The sequence below is a fragment of the Podarcis pityusensis genome, assembly GCF_964106645.2.
Source record: "Podarcis pityusensis genome assembly, chromosome: 13".
Taxonomy (NCBI): domain Eukaryota; kingdom Metazoa; phylum Chordata; class Lepidosauria; order Squamata; family Lacertidae; genus Podarcis; species Podarcis pityusensis.
In genome coordinates this window covers 20,941,386-20,967,677 of record NC_138038.1, presented here as the reverse complement: position 1 = coordinate 20,967,677, position 26,292 = coordinate 20,941,386, and the positions used below count along the sequence as shown (strand labels likewise).

Below are 26,292 nucleotides of genomic sequence, written 5' to 3'. Positions count from 1 at the left end.
AGTAGAGCACGTTCCCATTGCAACTTATTGGAAGCAACTTGCAAAGGGAATGTGCTCTGCTGTATACTTGAGGTGGTAGATCATTTTATCTACTTGGGCTCCATCATAACCAGCAAACTTTCCATCAGTCCCGAGCTGGACAACCACATTGGCAAGGCAGCTATGGCAATAGCTCACCTCTCCAAAAGGGTATGGGAGAATGTGATGCTATCAACTGATACCAAGATGAAGATCTACCAGGCTTTTATGTCGAGCATGAAGAGCAACACAAGGTTTTGCAGGGTCCTGATCCAGCTTGGAGGGTTTATTAATATCATACTTCAGTTTAGGAGTACGGGAAGACTAATTTCATTATCTGGCTCACATATCGAGTCAATGTACATGCCTGCTATCCATCATCACTATAAATATTTACAGGGAGTCTGGGAGGTATCCAAGACAAGGTCTTCATTCATTGTTGAATCTCTTCCCACCTTTAAACAGTGTCTTGGCCTCTGCCCCAAAAGGGCGGAGACATACTTGATCCCATGGAACAGCTAGGTTTGTGTTGTTTTGTTTTAATTGTCTTTTTTGGAGAACAAGAAAAAGAGAAAATGGATACACAACCACCATGAAGGATGGCAGGAAGCCTAAACTTACTAAACTAAACATACAAATATGGTGAAAGTAAGAGGACAGCCACAAGATAATCAATTCATTTTTTAAAATAGTTTTTTTGTAATACAGTGGTACCTCGGGTTAAGTACTTAATTCGTTCCGGAGGTCCGTTCTTAACCTGAAACTGTTCTTTACCTGAAGCACCACTTTAGCTAATGGGGCCTCCTGCTGCCGCTGCGCCGCCGGAGCACGACTTCTGTTCTTATCCTGAAGCAAAGTTCTTAACCTGAAGCACTATTTCTGGGTTCGCGGAGTCTGTAACTGAAGAGTCTGTAACCTGAGGTACCACTGTATGCTACAACAAAGTACAGCACTATTTGAAGCTACATAACTGACCAAACCAATAGCACAGCATGCTGAACATGAGATTGTGGAAAGAGAAGAATTTGTTTCATCAATAGGTGTATGCCAGGGAAGTATCTGAATATTGGTATAAAATGAGGATAATAAGGACTAGCGATAGAAAACGTAGCTATTATTGTTCTATTGTCCTTGGTTCTCAGTTTGTCTACATAGATTATTGATTGCTGCACTTCAGTATTATTAAGTGCAATTCAATCGTTATTGGTAAAAGAAAATGGAAAGAAATACAGCATTTGACATGATGCAGGTTAGCAGAAGACGCCATGGGCCCATTAGACTGACACAAGCTCAATCCATACAGGAAAAGCACATATTACCATGACATTTGCTTGGGGGAGAATTGCTGCTTCCCAGCAACTGCAGTTAGCAGTCCTGGTGCTGGGAAACCATGATTTACTGACAGCGGGAGCGTTTGGTGAAGTGACATCATCTAAGCAGATTCCGGATGGCTCTACAGGCCGCCAGGGGAAAAGTCCATGTCCATAAAGGCCTTCTTCATCCATTCCTAATTATCTACCTATCCAGCTCAGACATTATCTGCAGTAGGATGAGGGTAAGATTAATCAGCGCTGAAATCATACAGTATTAAAATATGAACTATGTTCCCACCTTAATAAGATCCAGGTTCCCAAAGGAGAAAAAGCAACAGCAGCAGCTGTTTGTATGCGACTGACAAACTGCCAACTGATTTGAAATGGGCAACCTCTTCAGCTGAGCCAAGTCTTCCGAATTTGAATATTGATTTGTTGTGCTGTTTTTTTGCCCTCAGACTTCACACACCAAGCAATATCTTCTTCAGGCGGGGCATAGGACTCTCCTCCTAGAAAAGGTGAAAATAATAATAATAATAATAATAATAATAATAATAATAATAGTTTACACACATCTTTGGAGGGAACTGACAGGAAATCTCTAGCCAGACTTTTTACAGAGTCCTGAATGCAGTCTAGAGGGTTTGATGGCTTTCAGAGCTAGTAATTAAAGTACCATATAAATGTGGTGGTTTTTCTTCAAGATGTTTTTCCACTCTGTGGGTTTCATTTTGCTGTGGAATAAACAGCGCCGGGAGGGATGCATTCATGGATTCACACATTCCAGCCACCAAAAGGTTTAATTTCAACTTTAAAAGTCTTCTGTAGATTGTAGCTTTTGTCGTCACAAATGGGAAGCTCAGTAAGAATATATTTATCCCAAGCATGCTCATCCTAGCCTTGTGTCTGATGTAAAGTACTGGAATTTCTAATAAAATTAGGATGTGATTCTTCTTTTTTTGAGCTAGTTAATGATAGTAGAAACTGGAGATTGTCAGCCAGCCCCCAGCATGTCAGGGTAGATGCAGGGGCACTTCAAAACCAGTCATCTCATCCCCTATAAAATAGGTTTCTTTCTTACTAACATTAACGAAAAAGCTGAATTTCCCCTTGTAAATTGCAATGGGTGAAGGAAAATGGCATGACAGATAAGCAGATCCTGTGGGCCTTATTCAACGAGGGCCTTATTCAACAAGTCACTAACTATTTTTTAAAAATAATATTTTAATATATTTTTTTATTCAATTTTGAAAACTTAAAAACACATTAACTTCAAATTCAATATATGTTTCTCTTGCAAAATGAACAAGGTGACTTCCTACCCTTACCTCTGTGGTGATTTTATTCCCACCCATAATCTGCTGAATTATATGTCAAACTATATCTAATACACATTTCCTCTGTTACATTTATTGTCACTCTCAATCCACTGCTCATAATTGAAATCCTGCCCGCAAATTCATTTGACTACAGTTCTTTCTCAAATATTAAAAAAGAAGAATTTTCCATTCTTCAATAAAAAGTTCGGCACTTTGGTCTCTCACTCTTGCTGTCAACTTCCCCAGTTCCAATCAGTCTGGCTAACCTGATCCAAACACACACACACACACACACACACACACACACACACACCACTCACACACAAAAGCAAATCTCACTACAACCAACCAAAGACAACCAACCACACTCTAGAGCACCCCCAACCTCTCTCACCACCAAGGAAATACAACAAGTGGATAGTAACAGAACCCACACAAGTGACGCTAACACAAAACCCCACACATACACTAAGTAGAAGAATAGAAGCAATGTCACCCAACCCCACCCCACTCACCATTCCCCCTCCCCCTTTTTCACCCTCTTTTCTTCCTAACCTAACAATGTATTCAACACTAATGTCTCACAACAAATAACACTGATCTGTAGAAAACACAACTTGGAAAAAGAGACAAGGCATGTATATTTGTAAACTAATAAATCTTTAATAAATATATATATATTAAAAAACAACAACTTTCCCAGTTCCTCATAGTTCATTAGTTTTGCAGTCCATTCCTCTTTGGTTGGGACTTTTTCTTCCTTCCAATTTTGCACTTATAGGATTCTGGCAGCTGTTGTTGCATACATAAATAGTTCAATCATCTTCTTTGGGACATTTGTCCCCAATATCCCTAGAAGAAAAGCCTCAGGGGGGATTACCAATTATAACATCTTCATTTCATTATATATCATTTCCCAAAACCCCTTGGCTTTTTCACACATCCATCACATCTGAAAGAAATGACCCTTCAGTATGCTTGCATTACCAACATTTACTTGACACAGTCTTATACATCATAGCCAGTTTATTTGGCATCAAATACCACCTGTATATCATTCATAGAGTTTCTTGGCAACTTAGTACCCTAGGAAGGTTCTTTGGGCATATTGGGCAGGCTTTGGTTGATATCTGACTGGTGGCAGGCATGATACGTTGCAACCTTTTAAATCAGGAGTAGGCAACCAAAGGCTCGGGTGATGCCTTCTCAATCTGGCCAGCGGACAGTCTGGGAATCAGCATGTTTTTATATGAGTAGGATGTGTGCTTTTATTTAAAATCCATCTCTGGGTTATTTGTGGGGCCTGCCTGGTATTTTTACACGAGTAGGATGTGTGCTTTTATTTAAAATGCATCTCTGGGTTATTTGTGGGGCATAGGAATTCATTCTTTCCCCCCTCCAAAATATAGTCCAGCCCACCACATGGTCTGAGGGACAGTGGGCCAGCCCACGGCTGAAAAAAGTTGCTGACCTCTGTTTTAAATCATTGGCACTTACACTGCTGATTCCTCTGCGTCTTCTCTTGCAAAGTGATATGAGTCCCAGTGGCACCTGGTGCTTATTGGGGCTGGTAGGAAAACGATGATAGGTGGAACCAGAGACAATGACAGGCAGAGCCATCTAATTCTGTTTCTGTCCTATCTGCCTTCCTGCTGCATTCTAGAAGGACAAAACTGAGACTGAAAAGGAGGAAGCTGGCAACTAGGGCCAGCCCCCTGGGTTGGCTGTAAGTCAGACAGACTGGTAGACAGACATTCCACCTGAATGGAGCTGCTGGATGTGGTGTAGTGGTTAAGAGCAGTGGACTCGTAATCTGGTGAACCGGGTTCGCTTCCCTGCTCCTCCACATGCAGCTGCTGGATGACCTTGGGCCAGTCACACTTCCCTGAAATCTCTCAGCCCCACTCACCTCACAGAGTGTTTGTTGTGGGGGAGGAAGGGAAAGGAGATTGTTAGCCGCTTTGAGACTCCTTAGGGTAGTGATAAAACGGGATATCAAATCCAAACTCTCCTCCTCCTCCTCCTCCTCCTCCTCCTCCTCCTCCTCCTCCTCCTTCTTCTTCTTCTTCTTCTTCTTCTTCCATCCCTAGTCCCTGTCTCCTAGCCAGGGTGGCATCTTACCTGCATCACCCAGACACACACCCTGCTCTCTCTAATTGCCTGTGTTGCTGAGCTGAGGCCCACCAATGGAGGAGCAATCACACGCATTTGGGAAAAATAAATATTTGCACACAATGATCTGGTGGATGGTTTTCTTAAAAGCCTTTCTGTGCTTTCTATTGCTAAGTTACCCGAGGAATGATTGATTGAGTCAGTTTGCAATGTGGACTCATGTTCTCCTCCCTATTTGCACTTATACTGGACACAAGAAGGGGGAAGGGCTCAAATAAGGTGCTTTCGATGTGCGTTGATGTTCAAACAGGCCTATAGATCCGGGCTGCGGAACCTGTGGCCTTCCTTATGTGGCTGGACTAGGGACCATCAGCCCTCACCATTGGCTGTGTTAAGTGGGACTGATGGGAGTTGGAGTCCAGCAACATCTGGAGGACCACAGGTTTCCTTAGCTCTATCATAGATGAAAAAAACTACCTTTATTTAGCTTTGAGTGAACTCCTTCCAAGGATGATGATGATGATGATGATTTACTGTATTTTTTGCTCTATAAGACGCACAAGACCATAAGATGCACCTAGTTTTTGGACGAGGAAAACAAGAAAAAAAATATTCTGAATCCCAGAAGCCAGAACAGCAAGAGGGATTTGGCTTCTGGGATAGCCTCTTGCTGTTCTGGCTTATGGGATAGCCGTGTGCAGCCTCTCCCGGGCAGTGGGATGAAGGCCCCCCTCCCGGAAGAAGCTGCACGCAGCTAAGCCAGAAGCCAGGACAGCAAGCGGGATGACAGTGATCCCGCTTGCTGCCCTGGTTTCTGGCTTAGACGTGTGCAGCCTCTCCCGGGCAGCCGGATGAAGGCTCCCCCAAGAGCCACGCTCCCTTTAAAGAGTGCGTATGTGGCTCTTGGGGGCAGGGGCTTTTCCCCTAGGAGGGAGAAGGGCAGCCCTTTTCCCTCCTCGGGGAAAAGCCCCCAAGAGCACGCTCTACGCGGCTCTTTAAAGGGAGCACTGAGCAAAGCCTCCCGCCTGCATTCGCTCCATAAGACACACACACACACATTTCCCCTTACTTTATGGAGGGGGAAAGTGCGTCTTATATAGAGCGATAAATACAGTATTCAATTTGTATACCACTCTTCATCCAAAGATCCCAGAGTGGTTCACAACAGAAAAATACAAAATAAGAATATGAAATACATAACAAAAACAAACACAGTTACTGAACTCCCCTCCCACAAACACATTTATAAAGCCATAGGTTGTTAATCAGCCAAATGCCTGGTTAAAGAGAAATGTTTTCGCCTGGCACCTAAATATATGTAATGAAGGCACCAGGCGAATGCCTCTGGGGAGAGCATTCCACAAATGGGGAGCCACGTGCTGATGTGCTACCTTTCTATGGGGTGGGTGCTTTTGTTGTGAGAGAACATTCACTTGTGTGCTTTTGCCCTCCTGCGCACTGAAGTGGAACAGTCTTAGAATGATGGTACCACAAAACCCTCCCTGAACTGAAAATCTGGTGTTAGTATTTCCTATGACAAGGGCGAAACTAGGCTTTATTTCACCCGAGTAAAAGACCCAGTTTCACCCGGGTCAAAGACTCCCCCCCCCCCCGCATTTGCTTACACACACACAGCTTGGGAACCTCAGTGGTACCCCTTGGAGGCTTCACTTGGGGCAAAAAACCCAGCTAGCCCCCTCGCCCCCAGCTATGGCTCTGCCTGTTAACATAACCTGAATATTTTTTTGGGGGAGGGGGGAAATCCTCCTGAGTAGCTTACAGCACAATTCCCATACACCTGCTCTGAATTATGTTGCATGAGTTCAGTGAGGCTTAGTACCAGGTATTGCCTATAGGATTCTAGCTTAAGAGTAGGACCTACCCACAACCCTCTCCTTCCCCCTCTCTCCCCTCTTTCCCCCTAATGTCTAGGACAATAGTGTCTCATACCAAATGTAAATGAACTGTGAAAAAGACTCTATGACTTCAAATTGGAGGTCCTATTAGCCAGGCAGTGTCTGATTCACAAACTCAGATTATCCACATCTAGGTGGCCTTAGATAAGCCACTCTTCTGTCAGCCCTGACACAGATCTAATATGTTGTTGTTGTTGTTTAGTCATTTAGTCGTGTCCGACTCTTCGTGACCCCATGGACCAGAGCACGCCAGGCACTCCTGTCTTCCACTGCCTCCCGCAGTTTGGTCAAACTCATGTTCGTAGCTTCGAGAACACTGTCCAACCATCTCGTCCTCTGGCGTCCCCTTCTCCTTGTGCCCTCCATCTTTCCCAGCATCAGGGTCTTTTCCAGGGAGTCTTCTCTTCTCATGAGGTGGCCAAAGTATTGGAGTCTCAGCTTCAGGATCTGTCCTTCCAGTGAGCACTCAGGGCTGATTTCCTTAAGAATGGAGAGGTTTGATCTTCTTGCAGTCCATGGGACTCTCAAGAGTCTCCTCCAGCACCATAATTCAAAAGCATCAATTTATAGTGATCACAATACTCACTTAGCATACATGGTCTTGGTAAGGATAGAACTGAGATGAAACACGCTGGACACTTGTTAGTGCTATATAAATATTCACGTTTCTTATCATTAATATTATTAACGATTTCTGCACACACTTAAATGGGTAAGCAAAATAATCTCTCCCTCATAACTCCCTCATCATTTTATTACATTTATATCCCATATTTCCTGCTGAGAGCTCAAGGTGGCCCATATACTCATCCCTTCCTAAATTTTATCGGTGAAGCATAAGCCTCTTAATGCCAGGGTCATGGGTTCAAGTTCCACGTTAGACAAAAAGATTCCTGCATTGCAGACGGTTGGATTAGATGGCCCATGGGGTCCCTTCCAACTCTATGATTCTGTGACCCTGTGAGGTACATCAGGCTGAGAGATAGTGACCAGTCTAAGGTAGGCTTCATGCTCAAGTATGGACCTGAACCTGGTTCACAACACCTGAACCTAACTTGGCCTCCACTCCCTCAGAGGCGACCTCACCATCAACTGGGGCATCTGCCTCAAGTGTCAGATCCTGGCCACCATTGGGCCAACTGAGTAGGATTTACCTGAATGGACACAATCCACCGGAATTTTTTCCCTATGTAACCATCAGTGAAACGACTAGAGCACTATGTTTCAGTGTTAAGGAAACAGATCCACTGGTTTTATGGGTTATCCATCATGTTTACTGGTGAGGAGCTGGGAATGCTGTTTGAATTTTCCACCTTGGAAACCAAACAGTATGAGTCAGACCCTGGTCCAACCCAGACTTTTTTCCCTGTTGTACAGAACTTGGAAAGTACTGGCACCTTGGAAAGTTTTGAAAGAGAACTTTAATTCTAAACACTTGTTGCCTTTTGAATACCACCTCCATAATTCTTCGCTTTGGAAATATCACTGTCTTCTAAAAACACCACCACCAGGCTGATATAAATTTTGGAAGGAATACACACACAAAAATTGGATTTGCTATTTAAAGAGAGGTTTTGTGGAATGCATTTGGAGATATTCTCTTTCAAGTTGCCTTTCGTATGTGCAGTAACAGATAATTTATTCACAAAGACAGCCACGGGATTCCATGGCTGCCTTTTTAAAACCAAGCTCAAAGGTGTCAGATTTGTCACATTTATTTTGCTGAATTTGGAGCCAAAAAGAAACCTCAAATATTGGGCCAAGAGGAGGAAGCCATAAGGGTATTTTGAAGGCACAGTTCTTAAACAGAGGAGCTAAAGGGGGAGAATGGGGTGCCTATTCTGCAACACCCATAAGCACATTTCACTGATTTTGATGAAAGGCACACCGAAGCAACTCAGCTGAGGGTGGTACCGCTAGTATATTAAACAAAGAAGCAAACAAGTCTCAAAACACACACACACAACTGATATCAATTAAATTGACTTCTAAGCAACTCAGTTTTGGATTGCATCTTTAGCAAGCTAAAATTGAAAATAAAACAAACTGTTCTTGGCTAAGTCAAGCTGCAAGGCTGCATTTTCAGCCATCCATCTTCATCCTCAAGCGCTTACTGTAGCACGAAGTCTCGTGTTCGGTGCGTTTTACTTCTGAGTAAACATACTTAAGATTATTCTACAGCGTTACCGAAACTTTGGGTGTTTATGTTAAAAAACAGCAATTTTACAGTGCACTCCTTACGCAAAAGTAAGTGTCACTGAGCCCAAGAAAGTTTACTCCAGGCAAATGGCTATAGGATGGCAAGTTTGGTGTTCTGCAACATGTTAGAGCATTAGTGGTGGATTGATAGCAGGCACCGGACTGCTTTTTCTTGGAGAAGCAGATAAAAACAAACTAGCAAGCAAGCAAAGATACAATTTCTCTTGAAAACAGCAACGTAGAAAACAAGTTCTCCCTCTCAAGTCCTGTTAGATTGTGCCCAAAGTAAAATAACTGGGAGGGTCGAAACGGCAGGTGTAATAAAACCAAACCTTCCTCCTTTTCAAAAACAATCTTAAGCATGCCTCCTTAAAGGTTAAGTTCCACTGAGTTCTAGTTCTATGATGTTTACTCCCAGGAAAGTGGGTATACGACCCTGGCAGTCTTTCTTTCCTTCTCACCTGCCTCAATACGCTGTTTGTCTAGCAACTTCTCTCCCACATATTTTCGGAAGGCAATTTGGTGGCGCGTGGATTCTTCTTCTGCGCTTTTCCTTTGCCCTCCGGAGCCTTAGAAATTAAAGCGCCAGGTAGAAGCAACTGCAAAGCGCCAGATCTAATGAACGCTTCCTACAATCTATCTTTGAGAAGGAAAGGAGCGAGCAGAAGAGGTGTTTGGTTAGTTTTTTCGAGTTACAGCTAGAGTGGATAAATTATCAGATGAGAATGATGCCTTATTTCATAACGATAGTAATATTTATATATATATATCACATTATTATTATTATTATTATTATTATTATTATTATTATTATTATTCCCTATTTTAATTTATTTCATTTAGTCAATTTATACACCTCTTAATGTAATAAAAAAGTCTACGCGATTTAAAAGAATATAAAGCAGGGTTATTTGAGGTGGGGTGGAATGGGGGAGACTAAGGCCGAGTCAGTGCCACAGTTCAATTATAAGCCATCGCCTGGAACTGAATAATGTAAAAAAATAAATTACTGAGCCAGGACATTTCTTTAATGCACTTTGAAAAGCGCTCTCTCTTTCTCACCCTCTCTGGCACCGCACGCACATATACATATTAGGGTACAGTGCGGAAGAGAGGGTGAGATCAGTTCCCCTTCTTAGGTTTGATGCATTCCGACATTTCCTCCCAAGCCTCAAAATCCCACGACTCCTTGATTTTCTTGAAGACTAGGCGCACTAGTGCCACGCTGCTCTCACTGTTTGTCACACGATTCCTCCTCCCAGACCCACAAGGAGCACGATCTGAAATCCTACTGGTGTCATTGGGAAGGTTTAATAAGCGCTTATTTAAGTCTACAATCCTTTCTTGTAAAGGCCAATTTCTTGCAGATGCCTATTTGGAAATCTGTTGGGCTTATACCGACTTAGATGCTTGACTTAAATTGGATTTATTGATAGCTCCTGCATCCTTACTGTGACTTGATGCGTGTGTGTTTTGCATTGTCATCATTATCATTCCTACAGTTATTGAATTCTATTTTTCTTTCCTTGTTATTTTGTATGTGCTTTCCTGTTAAACTTGCATATATATATATATGCCTCCATCGAATTTGGTGAGACTTCCCGTGCGTGTTGGATCTGGCTGCCTATCACTTCCCCTTGAACTAATTCCTCTTACAATTGCTTAACTTTGTCTAAACAGCGACCAGAGATCATTGTCCACTTCTCCTAAAACGAATGTCCACTTCTACTGTTATTGATTGTGCTGCAGGCTGGCCTTCGGCGCGTATTAGTTTTCCATGACTTGATTTGCATCGGTCAAGGTGGGGCGGCTCTCCTTAACCTGAACGAGAACAATTCTCATCAAGTGTTGAGGTCTACTGTAGCGCAAAAGGGTAAAGTGCTAGGCTTGGGCACCCGACTCATTTGCAGTCTATATATTCCCATACAAGGAATGGGATGATTTTCTAGAATAGATAGTCGTTCCTCCCCCATACAAGGATGGACGGTAGAATGGACACTTATTTACCTTCTTCAAAACTGAAATTAGTAGGCAGGAAACTCACAACTTGAGGCATATTTTCAAGGGCATCAGCAGGGCTGGAGGTTGTGTGTTTTGCTAGGAAAAGGATAGATCTGCCCTTTTTAAATTTTAGATTTTGGCTTATAGATGGCGCCAAGGCGTGGGGAAGGTTGGATCGTTTACCTGCTGACCACAGTGGCTTGGATAGACACAAAAAGAATAAAAATAAATAGCTACACAAAAGGGGGTTGTAAGTTGCGATGCTATTCGCATTTACCTTGGCATAAGCTCCGCTGAAGACCGCGGGGTTTACAAATGAGCGCGCGGGCGTATTGAGCTGCAGGAATGGTTATTGCTCTCTTAGTGCGACAGGTGTAGTTTCTGCATAGAAGCAGACAGACAGACAGACGCGCACGCTAAAAACAACATCAGCAACAACACCCAAGCAGACATCTGTATAGCCAAAGATTTCTATAACTGTCTGCAACTACGGGTGGGTAGGAGGGAAGCCAGCTTGGAATGTACAGAGCATTCGACTGGCATTTAAAAAAATAGTTACTGTACTTAATTTATTTCTATTCCGCCTTTCCCCCCAAAACCGGGACTCAAGGCGGCTTAATTCCTCTTTGAGACTCAGGTTCCTCTGAGGAAAACAACACCGCAGCATATTCGTAAAACAAAACAAAACAAGCCAAGGAAAAGGGAATTTGGGGCGCATCCCATCCAAAACTTGTTTATAGCTATTATATTTCTATACCGCCTTTCACCAGAAAAAAATGGGCGCAGGACGGTTTACAACCAAACAGAGCGTTAGAGAACATCACACACCATAAGCAAGATCGTTTTCAAAAAATATGGTGTTTTCAGTTTTTTTAAAAATAATGATGGTTAAGTAGACAAAAAGCATAATTATTTATGCATTTCAAATACCGTATCTAATTTAACGCGGGGGTTCGTCCCAAGCTCGAGTCCCTTCATTAGACTTAAATCGGGAAGGGGTGGAGGTCTTGCTTTTTTTTTCTCAGCGCACCCGCGGAGCGCCTGCGATGTCGGAGGCGCAGGAAAAGCGCAGCGCAGGTTAAGGAAGTGGACCCTAGCGATCGGATTAACGCACCAAGCCCGCAAGATTTTGCCCGGTGAGTTGTGACTTGCTTTTAGTGCTAGAGTCGCCAGCAAACTTTACTGCAAGTTTGGACTGCATGCAAGAAGCGGGTGGGGATAAGGAATACTGTGAAAACTGTATCCTTCTAAACCTCTCAAACCTTCTAAATCTCTCAAATCCACATCCTGGAATATTGCGGAGTTTGCCTTTAAATTGCTTTCAAGGTGGTATCTATGCATCACCCCATAAAACGCCATTTATGAAGAAGCAATGGGGGGCACTAATATTTGGAAGACTTGTAGCAAAACAGGTACGTATATCGGTTGGAGGGAGCGTGTGTTAAGGTGCAAAGATATCGGGTGAAAAATACTCATACCTACGAAGCAACTTACAGAGCTTTCAGTCCCCCTTTGATCCCATCAGAGTCCTGTTGGGTTTGGTGATCAGAGAAGCGATAATAATAATAGCGACAGAGTTCCAAAACGGAACAGCAAAATACGAGGTGGGAGGGTGGGGGAGAGATAAAAACCTTCCTACTATCCAAAGGTGGTATGATAAGTTTTTTGGGGAAATATTAACAAGATATAAAACCTCACAATAATTACAGGCTACAGCTAATTCAAATTTGATTATAGTTTTGTAAGAGCTTGATGCCAGGTTCTAAGATTCTCACTCGAGGCTCTCCTTTGAGTACTTTTGCCGTGGAAGGTGGGAGAAAAGAAAGAGGGAGCCTTTTCCGTGGTGGCCCCCCGTTGCAGAATATCCTCCCCACAACGATAAAACTGGCACTGACACTACAATCTTTTTTGGGATGTTGTTGCTGTTGTTGTTGATCAGATTTCTTAGTAGCTTCTGAAAGTCTCCAAGCAACTTTCATTTAAAAACATAAAAGCTAAAAACTTTTTCATACAATCAAGCATTTTAAATATTGGTTAGTGCTTTCATCGCTTTAAATTCTGCCTTGTTCTTGTTTTATTATTGTGTTTTATCCTGGCATGATTTGCTTAGTCCTGCCCATTGTATACCACTTTGATCCCTACAAGGATGAGAGGAAGTTTAAAACAGGTATTAATTAATTAATTGTGTGTGTGATTGACTCGGTCAACTGGACATACTCTAATAATTCATAGAATCAGAGAGATTCTAACTGAGAGAGAGAGAGAATACGCACACACAATTTCAAGCTTTGTAATTTTACAATAATGTAAAATTCAACATTAAAAACAATCAAAACAAATTGGAATAGGATTTACTGAATTATTTTATACATGTATTCAAGCAAACCTTTTTTTTTTAAAAAAAATACTTCTAACCCTTCCTCCTTATTTTTATTTATTTTTATTGGTGCTTGTTTGCTAATTTATATTCCTTGGTCATTCTAAATTGTGCCCCACAGAAGAAGGATTGTGTATTTCAAAATATAATGAGGCAATGTCTGAAATAAATAGAATTTTTTAATATATAAAGAAGCAAATTCCTTTTTTTCAGAAATATATTAAAATGCAAGATTTGATAAGCCACTTGGAGACCGAAACAAACCCTCATTTATCCTAGATTTTGCAAATTGATCTTCATTCTCAACGCTCTTTGGGTTGGTTCATAGAGGCAGCTCCTCATGGAAATCAATGGACAAGTTTTCTCTTCTCTGAAGGAACACACTAAATAGCTACATGTTGAGAAGAAAACAGAATTTTGAGGCACCTTTAAGGTGAACTGATTGATTGTGGCATAAATTTCCATGGATTCCCAAACATTTCAACATGGAGCAGACCCAGAAAAGCTACTGCAAAAGTAAACCGATTACTTTTTAAGTATTTGGGGTTCGTATTTTTTCGGCAGCAGGCAATAATGGCTACCTCTCTGGAATAAGAAGAAAACAGGTGCTGATCAGTCATTTCCCAGAATGCTAAATAGCAAACTGTGTTTGGTGGCAGTTAGGGATGGGCGAGGAATTTGATTCAGCTTTCATTTAAAACCCAATTTAAGAAATTCACACTTTCTGATACAACACGGCCATCTGTCAAAATTCACACTTGTCTGAATTTTGCGACACATTTCTCCAGTGTTTACAAAGCAGCACATATTAGGGGGGAATGTGCCTAAAAATGAATATATTAGTAAAAAATAATGTACTGTATTAGGAGAAATTGCTTGCAAAAATGTGCACCAAAACAAAATACAAAAATCTGTTTATTAGAAGAAATTCACATTAACATGCTGAAGAATTTTTAAGAGGATTTTATTTTTTAAAAAATTTGCAAATTGCTGCATAAACATGGAGAACTGAATCTCAGACTGGAAAATGAGAAATTGAGCAAACCCAAACTGACAGATCATTCCATTCCTAGTGACAGTACTAGGGGTGGAAAAACAGGAAACTCAAAGAGCGTTCCTAGAGTCAGGTGAGCATATGAAAAGCGTATTTCCTTTGAGTCAACACTGGGTTCCAGCAATGGAGGAGAAGAGGGTGATATACTTGTCTGGGTGCTTGCAGCTCTGTGTTACTGATGTGCTTTAAAAATCACGAAGAATGCCAGAGCTATGGGCAAAGGATTGGAATCCTACATAGCCAACCAAAGCTCTGACATTCTTAAAGCACCTCTCTTGCTTCTTTAGGTTGGAAGTTTCACCCATGGCAGAACCACTTCTCTTTAGCAGCAGTATGGCAGGCAAAGATTCAAATGAGCACTTACTGTTCCCAGCCTTAACCCTGCGGAAAGCCATCTAATTAATTTGATTTTGACCTGTTTTTAGGAGGTAATTTAATTATTGTTTGATTTTATACTAATGTTATATATCTGATGTTAGCTGCCCTGTGTCTGACTTTGGCCGGGGAGGGCAGGATATAAATAAAAGATTATTATTATTATTATTATTATTATTATTATTATTATTACTGGTTTCCCACCATCAAGGAAAAGGAGAGACGAGGACCAACTTCAGTTGCTAAACGCCTGCCTTTCATGCACCTATGAATATGTGTGTATGTTTTTAAAAAATGTATTTTTATTAAAGATTTTCTTAGTTTATAAAAGTATGTGCAATCTCTCTCTCTCTTCCCCCCCCCTCCAAGTAACATTTTTTACACATCAGTTTCATTTGTTGAGACATTTGGAAGAAGAGGGGGAAAGGGGGTGGGAGATGGGTGGGGGTGGGGTGGCAGTGTTTCTATTACGCTTAATATATGTGGGGTTTTGTGTCAGCGTCGCTTGTGCAGGTTCTATACTATTCGCTTGTGTTCCTTTGGTGGTGAGAGAGTTTGGAGTTGGCCTAGGGTGCATTTGTTTGTTTGTGATTGCCTGTGGTGATCTTTGTTTTCATGTGTGAGTGGAGTGGGTGAGTGTTTTGGATCAGGTTAGCCATATTTATTGGTATGCTGTTGGTGGATTTTTGTCAATGTCTTGTTGGGCTGTGTACGTGATAAAGGGGAGCCATACCGGGGTGAAGGCGTCTTCTTCTATTTGTCCCCGTCTCAGTTTCAGTTTATTGGTTAATTTTTCTAGCATGTGTGTATGTTTGTGAGTTTATGTGAATGTGTGCACATATCCGCATTCACACAACCGTTTCCTCCTTCCTGCCCTTTGCCAGGCCCACCTATTCCCACTGGCATGCAGCCTCCACCCAACCAGGGCTTTTTTTTCCAGCCGAAACTCACTGGCACTCAGTTCCTGCACCTCTCAGGTTGGTGCCATTGCCATTATAAGAGAGCGAGGTTCATGGCAAGTCCTGGCACCTCATTTTCTAGAGAAAATAGCACTCCACCCACCCTCTCACCTCATGTCATCGTCAGGGGCAAAAAGGTTGCCCAGTCCGGTCTTTTTGCTTTTTGTTTTGTTTATTTATTTGCATTTTTTAAATTCATTCATATATTTGTTTATTTTTATTTTTCAGATAACAATACAAAAAAGAAGAGACTACGACAGAGAGCAACCCCTCCACCCTACCATGCAGAAATACAGTGCACAAAATTAGTAGCATCGGACAATAAATTTATTTTGCCTATTAGATAAAGGTGCCATTCCACAGACTCCCATGCGCTGTTGGTGGTCTGTAGCCATGCTCCTTTGATGTCGCATATAAAAGCAAACTATACCAAGCTGAAGCAAGAGGGTTTGATTTTTTGCCTCTTGGTTTTTCCTCGCATGCAAGTGCTTGGTTTGTTCATTAATATTAGGTTCCAAAGTTGTAAAAATTGGGCCTCAAAAGGTCTGTATTCAAAGTTCTACAGAATTTAGCATTGCCAAGTCTTACTATATCCATTAAGCAAGTAAGTTTTTTGTGTGCCTGTGCTTGTCTTAAACCCTAGGATCCTTGCTAGAATATGTGATCAACAGAAACCCATCTGTTGCCTTTTTTATTTTCTGATCAAGATAGGAAATTCTTTTGTGCAAAACACATTTCTCCTTCCACAGTTGTCAACCAGTTGCTGTATAGAAACTGCCTCCAGTTCTAGAAATTAACACCAATATTTGTGTGACTGAGTTGTGGCCAACACTAGACCTGATGAAGTGAATAAATTGAAGTTAGGTCCATGAATTTCAGTGAGTTTACTCTGAGCATTGGATCACTGTTTTTAGAACATTTTAGCGGTTTTAAAAACCCATTGTTTCATTATTGATGTGTTTGCTGCTTTGGGCTCCCTCAGGAGGAAGAGTGGAATATTAATGACTAATTTAATAATGCGACTATTTTTTTTTTAACACTGTGCATTTGAAATTGTGATTCCTCCCCACTTTTAACCCCCTTCCGCATAGACTGGCAAAGTCCAATCATCCTTTCAGGTAGTCGCGAATGAAGAGTGACCTTCCATTCCGAACTTTGTCTTTACAAGCCGAGGCTGAGAAATAATAATGTCTCAGAAGCACTTTCTCCATGGGGGGAAAAAGATGCACAAAAATAACGCGGAGCAAATGTCCCAGACAGCTCAGAGGGGTTTCAGTTTATTTGCAGGGCCCTTTAAGAGGTTGACAGAGGATATGTCAACAGAGCAGGTGTATGTATAGTAGCCAGCCAGACAAGTAAAGAATTTTAAGAGGTCAAAGGGAGAAGGTTTCAGTCCTTGAAGGCACACACCCATCATGTACCTCTTTGTTTGCTTGGAAGAGGGGAGCTGTATGTGTGCGTGTGCGAGAGAGAGAGATTGGGGGATGGAGGAGCAAACACTTGGTCCTATGGGCATCTCTTACTAAGGTCTGAAGCCAAGGATATGTCTCAATACAGTGGTACCTCGGGTTACATACGCTTCAGGTTACATACACTTCAGGTTACAGACTCCGCTAACCCAGAAATATTACCTCAGGTTAAGAAGTTTGCTTCAGGATGAGAACAGAAATCATGCTCCGGCGGTGCAGCGGCAGCAGGAGGCCCCATTGGCTAAAGTGGTGCTTCAGGTTAAGAACAGTTTCAGGTTAAGAATGGACCTCCAGAACGAATTAAGTACTTAACCCGAGGTACCACTGTAGTGTGCTTGAGTTCTAGAATATGTGCGCGTCTTTTGAGGATGTGTCTTCCCTTCGCTGCTAAGTAAACACAGTCTGACCTAACAAACAATAAAAGGCCAAGGCACGATAAGAACATAAGAAAAATCCTGGTAGATCAGCCCAAAGGTTCACTGAGCCTAGCTTCTTGTTCTTCAAGTGACTAACCAGATGGCTATTGGGAAACCCACAAAGAGGACTTGAGTTCTGAATTAGGCTGGAATTTGCAGAGTAACTGCAACTGGTGGTGTTTGCTACATTGGCCTTCACTGTGGAAGTGTTGGTGGTGATGATATCTGACCCAGTATTTTCTAGTATGACAAACCGAGCTGACGAAGGATGAATCTTTAGAACTAATGGGCAAATTCATCAAAAAGTTGCCAAGGTCAAATTGCATCCAGCCAAAAGTCTCCAAGTGCACAAATACTAACATTTTAACAGCACTGTACAATATAATTAAAATCAACCCGAGGATTAGAATTGTAACACAGGTTTGTTTTGCTTTTAAAAAATGGAATCCAGGGAGGAACTTGGAAATGCCGAACCTTTCAATCTGGCGTCTTGTCAAAGAAAATGGATAGAAAGGGTTCTCAAAGCCAGAACTGTTAAACATATAGGAGAACAGCTTTGATGGAGATGAATCACCAGGGCTTTTGCAAGAGGAGCTCCTGTCTCACTAAACTGTTAGAATTTTGTGTGTGCGTGTGTCAGAAAGCACATTGTTAAAGGCAACCCTGGAGACCTTTTATGCTTGGGGTACTTGCAAAACCCATTTGGCAATATCTGTCACTGTAGAACCCTAAGTGAATTTAGAGTAGTAATAGGTCGGATCCTCTTTCTCAGGATCAGGAAAATCCAAATTAAATGGGGAGGGGGGAGTGCAGACTGTCTCTCAGATGAAGATGACATCACACCGACAAAGTGGAAAACAGGCACACATGAGATGCTCTTAATCCACTGTAAACTGCAGCGTGGACACGCCCTTGAAGGCTGGATAAAGAAGACGGGAGAGCTGGTCCCTGGTCTGAAGGTCCCGACTCGTGTTCCATGCTCACTTTTGTGTACAGTGGTACCTCGGGTTAAGTCCTTAATTCGTTCCGGAGGTCTGTTCTTAACCTGAAACTGTTCTTAACCTGAAGCACCGTTTTAGCTAATGGGGCCTCCAGCTGCTGCCGCGCCGCCGGAGCACGATTTCTGTTCTCATCCTGAAGCAAAGTTCGTAACCTGAGGTACTAATTCTGGGTTAGCGGAGTCTGTAACCTGAAGCGTATGTAACCTGACGTGTATGTAACCCGAGGTACCACTGTACTACCAAAACTATGCAGCGGCTGTTGAGGCACAGAATTGGTGTGGGTTTTTGCCCTGTGGAGTCACACAACAATTCCCTCAGTTCTGTGGATTACAAGGGGTTTGAAGTGGGCTGGCATAAGAAGGCAGTTGGACGGCTGCTCTGAATCCACAAAATTTCTCAAGCATTTCAGGGGCATCAAGGCTGCTGTTCTGGATGACAGTTATCCATTTTCAAAATTACTTTAGATGTACTTTAGTGCCCTTCAATAAACTCTAATTCACATTGAATGGAATCACAGGGACCATTAGTACCGTTGATCAAAAAGCAGTTCCCAGTGGGGTTTTGAAATTGAAAATAAGGCTATTTGGGAAGAGGAATCAGACTGTGTGAGAAAATCAGGGGAGGATTAAATTGCCACTCTCATCAGCTGATTCTCCCCTGCAAATGCACACCCACGTTGGGAGTATTTCTAAGGTGGTTAGAAACACATAGTATAGATTTTTGTGCCTTCTTCACCATGTTGATTGACACAACAATACACAGCAATTTCTTCAAGTTTGTTGTGCTTATTTTCTGAAAGTCCCTCTTCCTTCTTCCACAAAATGATTGAAGGTGCAAAAGCCAGTTCCTGTGTGTGTGTGTGTGTGTGTGTGTGCATCTTTCCACCCTAGCTATTATGAGAGATGCTTACCAAGGTAATTTTGCCCAAGGGGCAACCTTTTCATTTGTTGTTGTTGTTTAGTCATTTAGCTGTGTCTGACTCTTTGTGACCCTGTGGACCAGGGCACACCAGGCACTCCTGTCTTCCACTGCCTCCCACAGTTTGGTCAAATTCATGTTAGTAGCTTCAACAACACTGCCCAGCCATCTCGTCCTCTGTCGTCCCCTTCTCCTTGTGCCCTCCATCTTTCCCAGCATCAGGGTCTTTTCCAGGGAGTCTTCTCTTCTCATGAGGTGGCCAAAGTATTGGAGCCTCAGCTTCAGGACCTGTCCTTCCAGTGAGCACTCAGGGCTGATTTCCTTAAGAATGGATAGGTTTGATCTTCTTGCAGTCCATGGGACTCTCAAGAGTCTCCTCCAGCACCAGAATTCAAAAGCATCAATTCTTTGGCGATTAGCCTTCTTTTCATTTATGACCCATCAACAAGTTACGACCTAAAAGTTGCACCTATGTACCAAGGGAGTAGGGCAGATTTGGAGCTGTTCCACAGGTTTCTGTCAACCACTTACAACAGATGTCATCTGTCATGTGGCCCCTGGAAAGTCCCCACACAAAAAAGATGGTCCTTGTATTGAAAAAGTTTCCCCACCCCTGAGGTGATGTATGGGGCCCATTAGACGGTGCTGTGTCCAGTCCTTCAAACCTGGAGACAATCCTGAGAGAACACGATTCCCTTGCTGGCCTTGGCTTCCTATCCCAGGCACAATTCAAGCAGCTAGCTTGGATTTTTTGGCATTATAAATAGAGGTGGATGAATCTGCCTATGTCAATCCCTTAAAATTGGTTTTGCCCCATTTCTGCCTCTCATTCTCGTGTGTGTGTGTGTGTAACAATAAATGTAATAAAAGTGAATATTGCTAAAACTTCAATATAAGTAGCAATGTTCTGAGATGTATAAGGAAGGGTACAGTAATTTAAAAAAAAACAAAAAACACTCAGAGTCAGAAGGAAATGACATCTTTGAAATTTTGTTCCCCATTAACATTATTTTGTTCCCTGTTAATGGTGAAAGATCAAGACCAAAATAGCTATTTAAAAAACAAACTCTGCTCTGAACTCTCTGCCCTACTGACTAAAACTGGTCTCCATGGAGTAACTGAACTTTATCTGATGATTCATCCAGCACTGGAACCAATTAAACCTTGAAGTCCTGTTTACTAGCAATTTGTATCATGCCCGAAAGCTCTCATTTCCATCCTTTGCAAGCACAAAGGCTAGGAATTTTAATTTAAAAGTGAAATCTGAGATTCTGCACTCAATTTGAAACTGCCTGATGGTGACCTGGGCTGCTTAGCACACTATCTACCCCCGGCCCAAGGCTGCTCAGCTAAACGAACTCTGAATGTGCCTCACACATTAGCCTAACCCTCCTCACTGGGTTGTTGTGAGGTGAAAATGTGATAAGCAACATATTCACTGGATTTCCCCTCTGTGGTTGCTCAGAGAGCAAAAAGCCATGATATAGATAACTATGCCGACTGCAAACAGTTTCTGTTATTTAGATTGAGGACAAATCAACATCTGGGGTGTAGAAGATATGGTCTGAACACACCATCAGTGGCGTAGCACAGGAGCGGTTGCCCTGGGCACAAAATTGTCAGGGGCACTAAATTTCAATACCCAGTGCTGCCTCAATACAGCTGTGAGCTTCCGTTGCTGGGCTCTATTGAAAACGGCTTCTCCATGCAAACCAGGAAGTGACCTCTCTAGGCAATGGAGCAACTTTTCCGATCTCCGTGGCTGCAATCAACTGGGTGACGCGGATGCTGTTAGGCTGTGGATTACACATGCATGCTCCCTCTGTCTCCCTCTTTCACCCCCACGTGGCCCTGGGCACTGGCAACCCACGCTATGCCACTGCACACCATGGGTGCCCTGAAAACAAATACTTCAGAGTGCAGCACATGGATGGCCCAAACCCAGGGCTTTTTTTCAGTCAAAACTTGCTGGAACTCAGTTCTGGCACCTCTCAGGTGGGCACCATTGCCGTTATAAGAGAACAAGGGAGGCGTTCGTGGTGAGCCCCGGCACCACTTTTTCTAGAAAAATAGCACTGGCCAAACCATTCCTACCGCACATAAGAATGCCTTTTATGACCATTAACTGCATTTCTTGTGGTCTCCCACCACGAAGCCAAAGAGGCCACAGTTGATGCAACTGTACATAGGCACTAGGAAGTGGATAGTTTCTACAATAAGAGGTGTCAAGCATAGGCTGGTCAAGAGGAAGTCACACCCTCTGACCTGGAAATTCTTTGCTCTCAGTAAATAGGCTCTTAGTGATTATTTATTGGTGAAGAAAGGCACTTGCTCTGCACATAAGGAGGCCTGCTCCGACCTAAATTTTACTGGCCAGGCTGGAATTTTGCCCTCTTGGCCTCTCGCCGAAAAAGGGAAATGTAAAGCCCCCAGGGTGTGGTGGGATGCGGGTGATGGGAGTCCCACCCCCCACCCCCGTTAGCACCCTTGTCAATGCACAAAAGGTTCCAGTATAATTTGCACATACACAGATGACAGCGCATGCATAGAAGACAGCTTCAGGAATTGGGGTGGGTGGGGTGGTGTGCAGGGCCAGAGGAACCAAAAAGGCCATGTGCCTTGGGTTAAGGCAGGGGTCAGCAAACTTTTTCCACTGTCCCTCAGACCTTGTGGGGGCCCAGACTATATTCTTTGGGGGAAATGAACGAATTCCTATGCCCCACAAATAACCCAGAGATGCATTTTATATAAAAGGACACATTCTACTCATGTAAAAACTTGCTGATTCCTGGACAGTCTGTGGGCCATATTTAGAAGGCGATTGGGCCAAATCCGGCCCCCGGGCCTTAGTTTGCCTACCCATGGGTTAAGGCATCCCTGCCCCCTCTCTGATGTGTACAGCACTGTGCAAAGGCAACTTGAAACACTGTGGGAGAAATGACCTTGCTGCTTTTTAAGCCACTCGTGTACATACCCAGCATTCCCCTGAGGACGGGAAAAGCAACGCAGAGTATGCACAGCACATAAGGAGGAAGACACGGTCAAGTGAGTCATGTACTGAGCCTTGGACTTTGGATTGTATATTTTTAAAGTCTCCAGTCTGGGCACGTCACAGCACTGTGACCTTGCACAGCTCCCATTCATTTTGATGGGGCTTACATAAAAGAACACCCCACCACCAAAATGTGCTCCTAATTAAGGCAGGTGGACATTAGATAATTTAGGGATTACCTATTGGCATGTTTTGGGTGGCGCTGTGGGTTAAACCACAGAGCCGAGGACTTGCCGATCAGAAGGTCGGCAGTTCAAATCCCCGCGACGTGGTGAGCTCCCGTTGCTTGGTCCCTGCTCCTGCCAACCTAGCAGTTCGAAAGCACGTCAAAGTGCAAGTAGATAAATAGGTACCACTCTGGCGGGAAGGTAAACGCCGTTTCCGTGCGCTGCTCTGGTTCGCCAGAAGCAGCTTAGTCATGCTGGCTACATGACCCGGAAGCTGTACGCCGGCTCCCTTGGCCAATAAAGCGAGATGAGCACCACAACCCCAGAGTCGGCCACAACTGGACCTAATGCTCAGGGGTCCCTTTACCTATTGGAATGTTTAGAGCTGCTTACATGGGGTTTTCTAGTTAATGTATGTTAAGGCACCGATTAAGCCCAAACTGCCTCAGCTTCACCAGTGCTCTAGGACTGGGGCTTCCAGTCCAGTTTCTGGGGCTAAACTATGGCAAAGTCCCATTGCAGTCAAGTGTCCCTTTAGATTACCTGCAGGGCATTTTTGTACACTTTCCTGTGCACAACAATTCTCTGCAAACAGAAAGCTAGCTCACCAGTAAGAATGGCACTATTACAAAAGTTTCCTATTTTCAGGAAGAGTTTGAGGGGGTTAGGGAACCGGAATGGTTCTCTTTTGCAGCATGAAGTGGTTCAGCCCATTCCACGTAGTCAGGATTCTACCCCACATTCTACAGCAAATGAAGATCCACCTGTTTTACACACTGGTGGTGAACTGCGGCAGCAGAATTCTGTATTGTATGGCTTCAGGTTGTAAGTGTGCAAATTGTGGGGTGAGTCACTGAATGCTGCCCCACCTATAAAACAAAAACAAAACCTTCTTGTAGGTAGAAAACTAATACAGCAGAAAAAACTTCTGTGCTAAACCTTTCTCCTTGAAGAACTACTTTACTACATGCATGGAGTTGTTTTTTAATGGAAAAGCATTCCAAAATATGGCATCCCCTCCTGCAGTCTGAAGTCATGCAGCTCAGAATTCTGCCACCTCAATCTGCTACCTTGTTTTGTCTAATGTGTGGACCACCCCTCAGACTTTATATATGCAGAAGATAAAAGTGGTTAACTGAATAGTACCATTTAATACTTCAGATGTGAGGAATTACATACCCTCCAACATTTCTCCGATGAAAATAGGGGCATCTCATTCCATAATGATAATTTTACTATTTATACCCCACACATCTTACTGGGTCGCCCCAGCCACTCTGGGCAGCTTCCAACATATATAAAAAACATAATTAAACATTGAACAAACTTCCCTATACAGGATTGCTTTCAGACAGCTTGGGGGTTGGGTAACTCCATACCCTCCAACATTTCTCCAGTGAAAATAGGGACATCCTAGGGAAAAGTGGGACATTCCAGGATCAAATCAGAAATGGGGACAGCTTCTCTAAATCAGGAAAATAGGGACACTTGGAGGGTCTGGAATTACATTTTGAGTGCATTCATATGTAAGAAAACAAAAACAAACAAACTTCCTGCCAAAAAACCAACAACCTGGAACAAAGCAACTTGGTACTTTTGAAGAGAATATTTTAGACCCATCAACTTCCTGCAGCCCTAGCTTTCTACTTGCAGGGAATGTGGCATGTTGTTTATTTTAGAGGAACATTCAAAATTATGATTCCTCTCCCCACACTATGAAACGGTACAGTCCATTCTACTATCTCCTTTTGTTGCATGTGGAGATCAGGCTGCCTTCCACCTTCTTTATTGGCGTTCTTTTTCCACCTGAATTTATCCTCACCATCCATTCAATATAGTTCACAGTTAATTAACCAAACTGCCCCAGTTGCACAAAATGATCATAACTTTGCCTGGATGCCTGGATGCCCTTTATGATGTGTGCACAAATCATGCTATTATAAAAGTGGCTTTATAAAAGTCTTCTTGACAGAGGAGACAGAAGAAGTGAACAGAAATGGTGTCGGCTGTTGTTTTTAATTAGTCGCCTCGCAAGCAATTTTTTTTTAAGCAACAGCAGGTAATTTAAACCCCAGTGACTTAAACCCCAATGCTCTGAAAGTGCCTTTTCAACAGCTTTAACAAGAGTTTCACCCTCATTGTACTTCCTAGGTAAATGGATCCTTAAACCTTGTAGGGCAGATGTCATGTGCATTCTAATGAAGGAATCAAAAGGCTAGAGATGTAATCTATCTATTCTCCAGAAGAGCATGTCCTTCAGGTGGGTGCAGATGCCCTTGAGGTGTCCACAGGTGGAGGCAGTGCCTTGGTGAGAAGCAGAAATTCAGCTAGTAGAGACTCTTCTGGTAGTAAGATAGAACAAAGAGGATTTTTGCTATTAGATTTGTGTCTAACCTTAAATTCCTTTTTAAAAAAAATAATATTTATTACTTTTCCAACAATTTAAACATTACAAAAAAGAATAAACAATACAATACAATACAAAAACAATACAAAACAAAACACTAACACATTAAACTAACCAAACAGTTTCAATATCTTATCTTTCATTCACTTATTTCAGTGACCTCCTCACACCTCCCTTTTTGTATTCCAGTTCTGTTAATTGTTTCAGCAATTCCTTTCCATCTTCCTCTGTTTTCTATCCTATAATTATCTTAACACATTTTAACCTTATTTTTCCCTTTAATTTTCTATTAATCTATTTATACTTAATTCCTTATAACATTTCTACTAAGCCATATAACTTCATTCCAACATTTTTCTAACATTCATTAATTTTACAGTATTTCTGTAAATAATCTTTAAATTTTTTCCAATCTTCTTCTACCAACTCTTCTCCCTGGTCTCGGATTCTGCCAGTCATTTCCACCAATTCCATATAGTCCATCAACTTCATCTGCCATTCTTCCCGGGTGGGTAAATCTTGTGTCTTCCAATATTTCGCGATGAGTATTCTTGCTGCTGTAGTTGCATACATAAAAAAAGTTCTATCCTTCTTTGGCACCAATTGGCCGACCATGCCCAGGACAAAGGCCTCTGGTTTCTTCAGGAAGGAGTGTACCGTTCTTCGGTCAAGGGTATACGATAGCTGCGCTCCCCTGCTAGAACCTCCAAACAAGTGTCTAACCTTAAATTCCGTGGAGACTGGTCTATTGGGGCAAATGGGGCAGTTCCTCACCAAGTTCCATTGTCAGCCAATCCCACTTGCCTGCCTCCTTACTTACAACCAGTCCAGGGGTTGGAACGGCCTGTCAGTTTCCTCCAGCTTAAGTCTCAGTGTTGCCTTTGTAGAATTCAGGAAGGAGAGGGTCAAAACCAGGATCAGTTGGCTCTATCTCTCATTGGCTCTGGCTCCCCCTACTGTTGGGCTCCCTGCATTCCACCCTACCAGTCACAATGGGCAACAGTCAACAATCCTTAGTCCATCCAGGTTAGTACAGTGGTACCTCAGGTTACAGATGCTTCAGGTTACAGACTCCGCTAACCCAGAAATAGTACCTCAGGTTAAGAACTTTGCTTCAGGATGAGAACAGAAATGGTGCTCCGGTGGTGCGGCAGCAGCGGGAGGCCCCATTAGCTAAAGTGGTGCTTCAGGTTAAGAACAGTTTCAGGTTAAGAACGGA

The 26,292-nt window shown here is 42.7% G+C and overlaps 2 long non-coding RNA genes across 3 annotated transcripts; one reads left to right on the top strand and one right to left on the bottom strand.

Annotated features, from left to right (window-relative positions):
- Window positions 1-1,331: 1,331 nt before the first annotated feature.
- LOC308462163 lies at window positions 1,332-15,991 on the top strand. 2 transcript variants are annotated; one of them, XR_013979030.1, is made up of 3 exons: window positions 1,332-1,573; window positions 11,904-12,014; window positions 15,872-15,991. It is a non-coding gene; the product is annotated as an uncharacterized lncRNA (long non-coding RNA). The 2 variants fall into 2 exon arrangements; XR_013979031.1 differs by lacking the exon at window positions 1,332-1,573 and adding an exon at window positions 1,760-1,849.
- Window positions 15,992-24,663: 8,672 nt separating this feature from the next.
- On the bottom strand, window positions 24,664-26,042 carry LOC308460726. Its single transcript, XR_013978755.1, has 2 exons — window positions 25,894-26,042; window positions 24,664-25,008 (listed from the first exon to the last, which is right to left on the bottom strand). It is a non-coding gene; the product is annotated as an uncharacterized lncRNA (long non-coding RNA).
- Window positions 26,043-26,292: the final 250 nt, after the last annotated feature.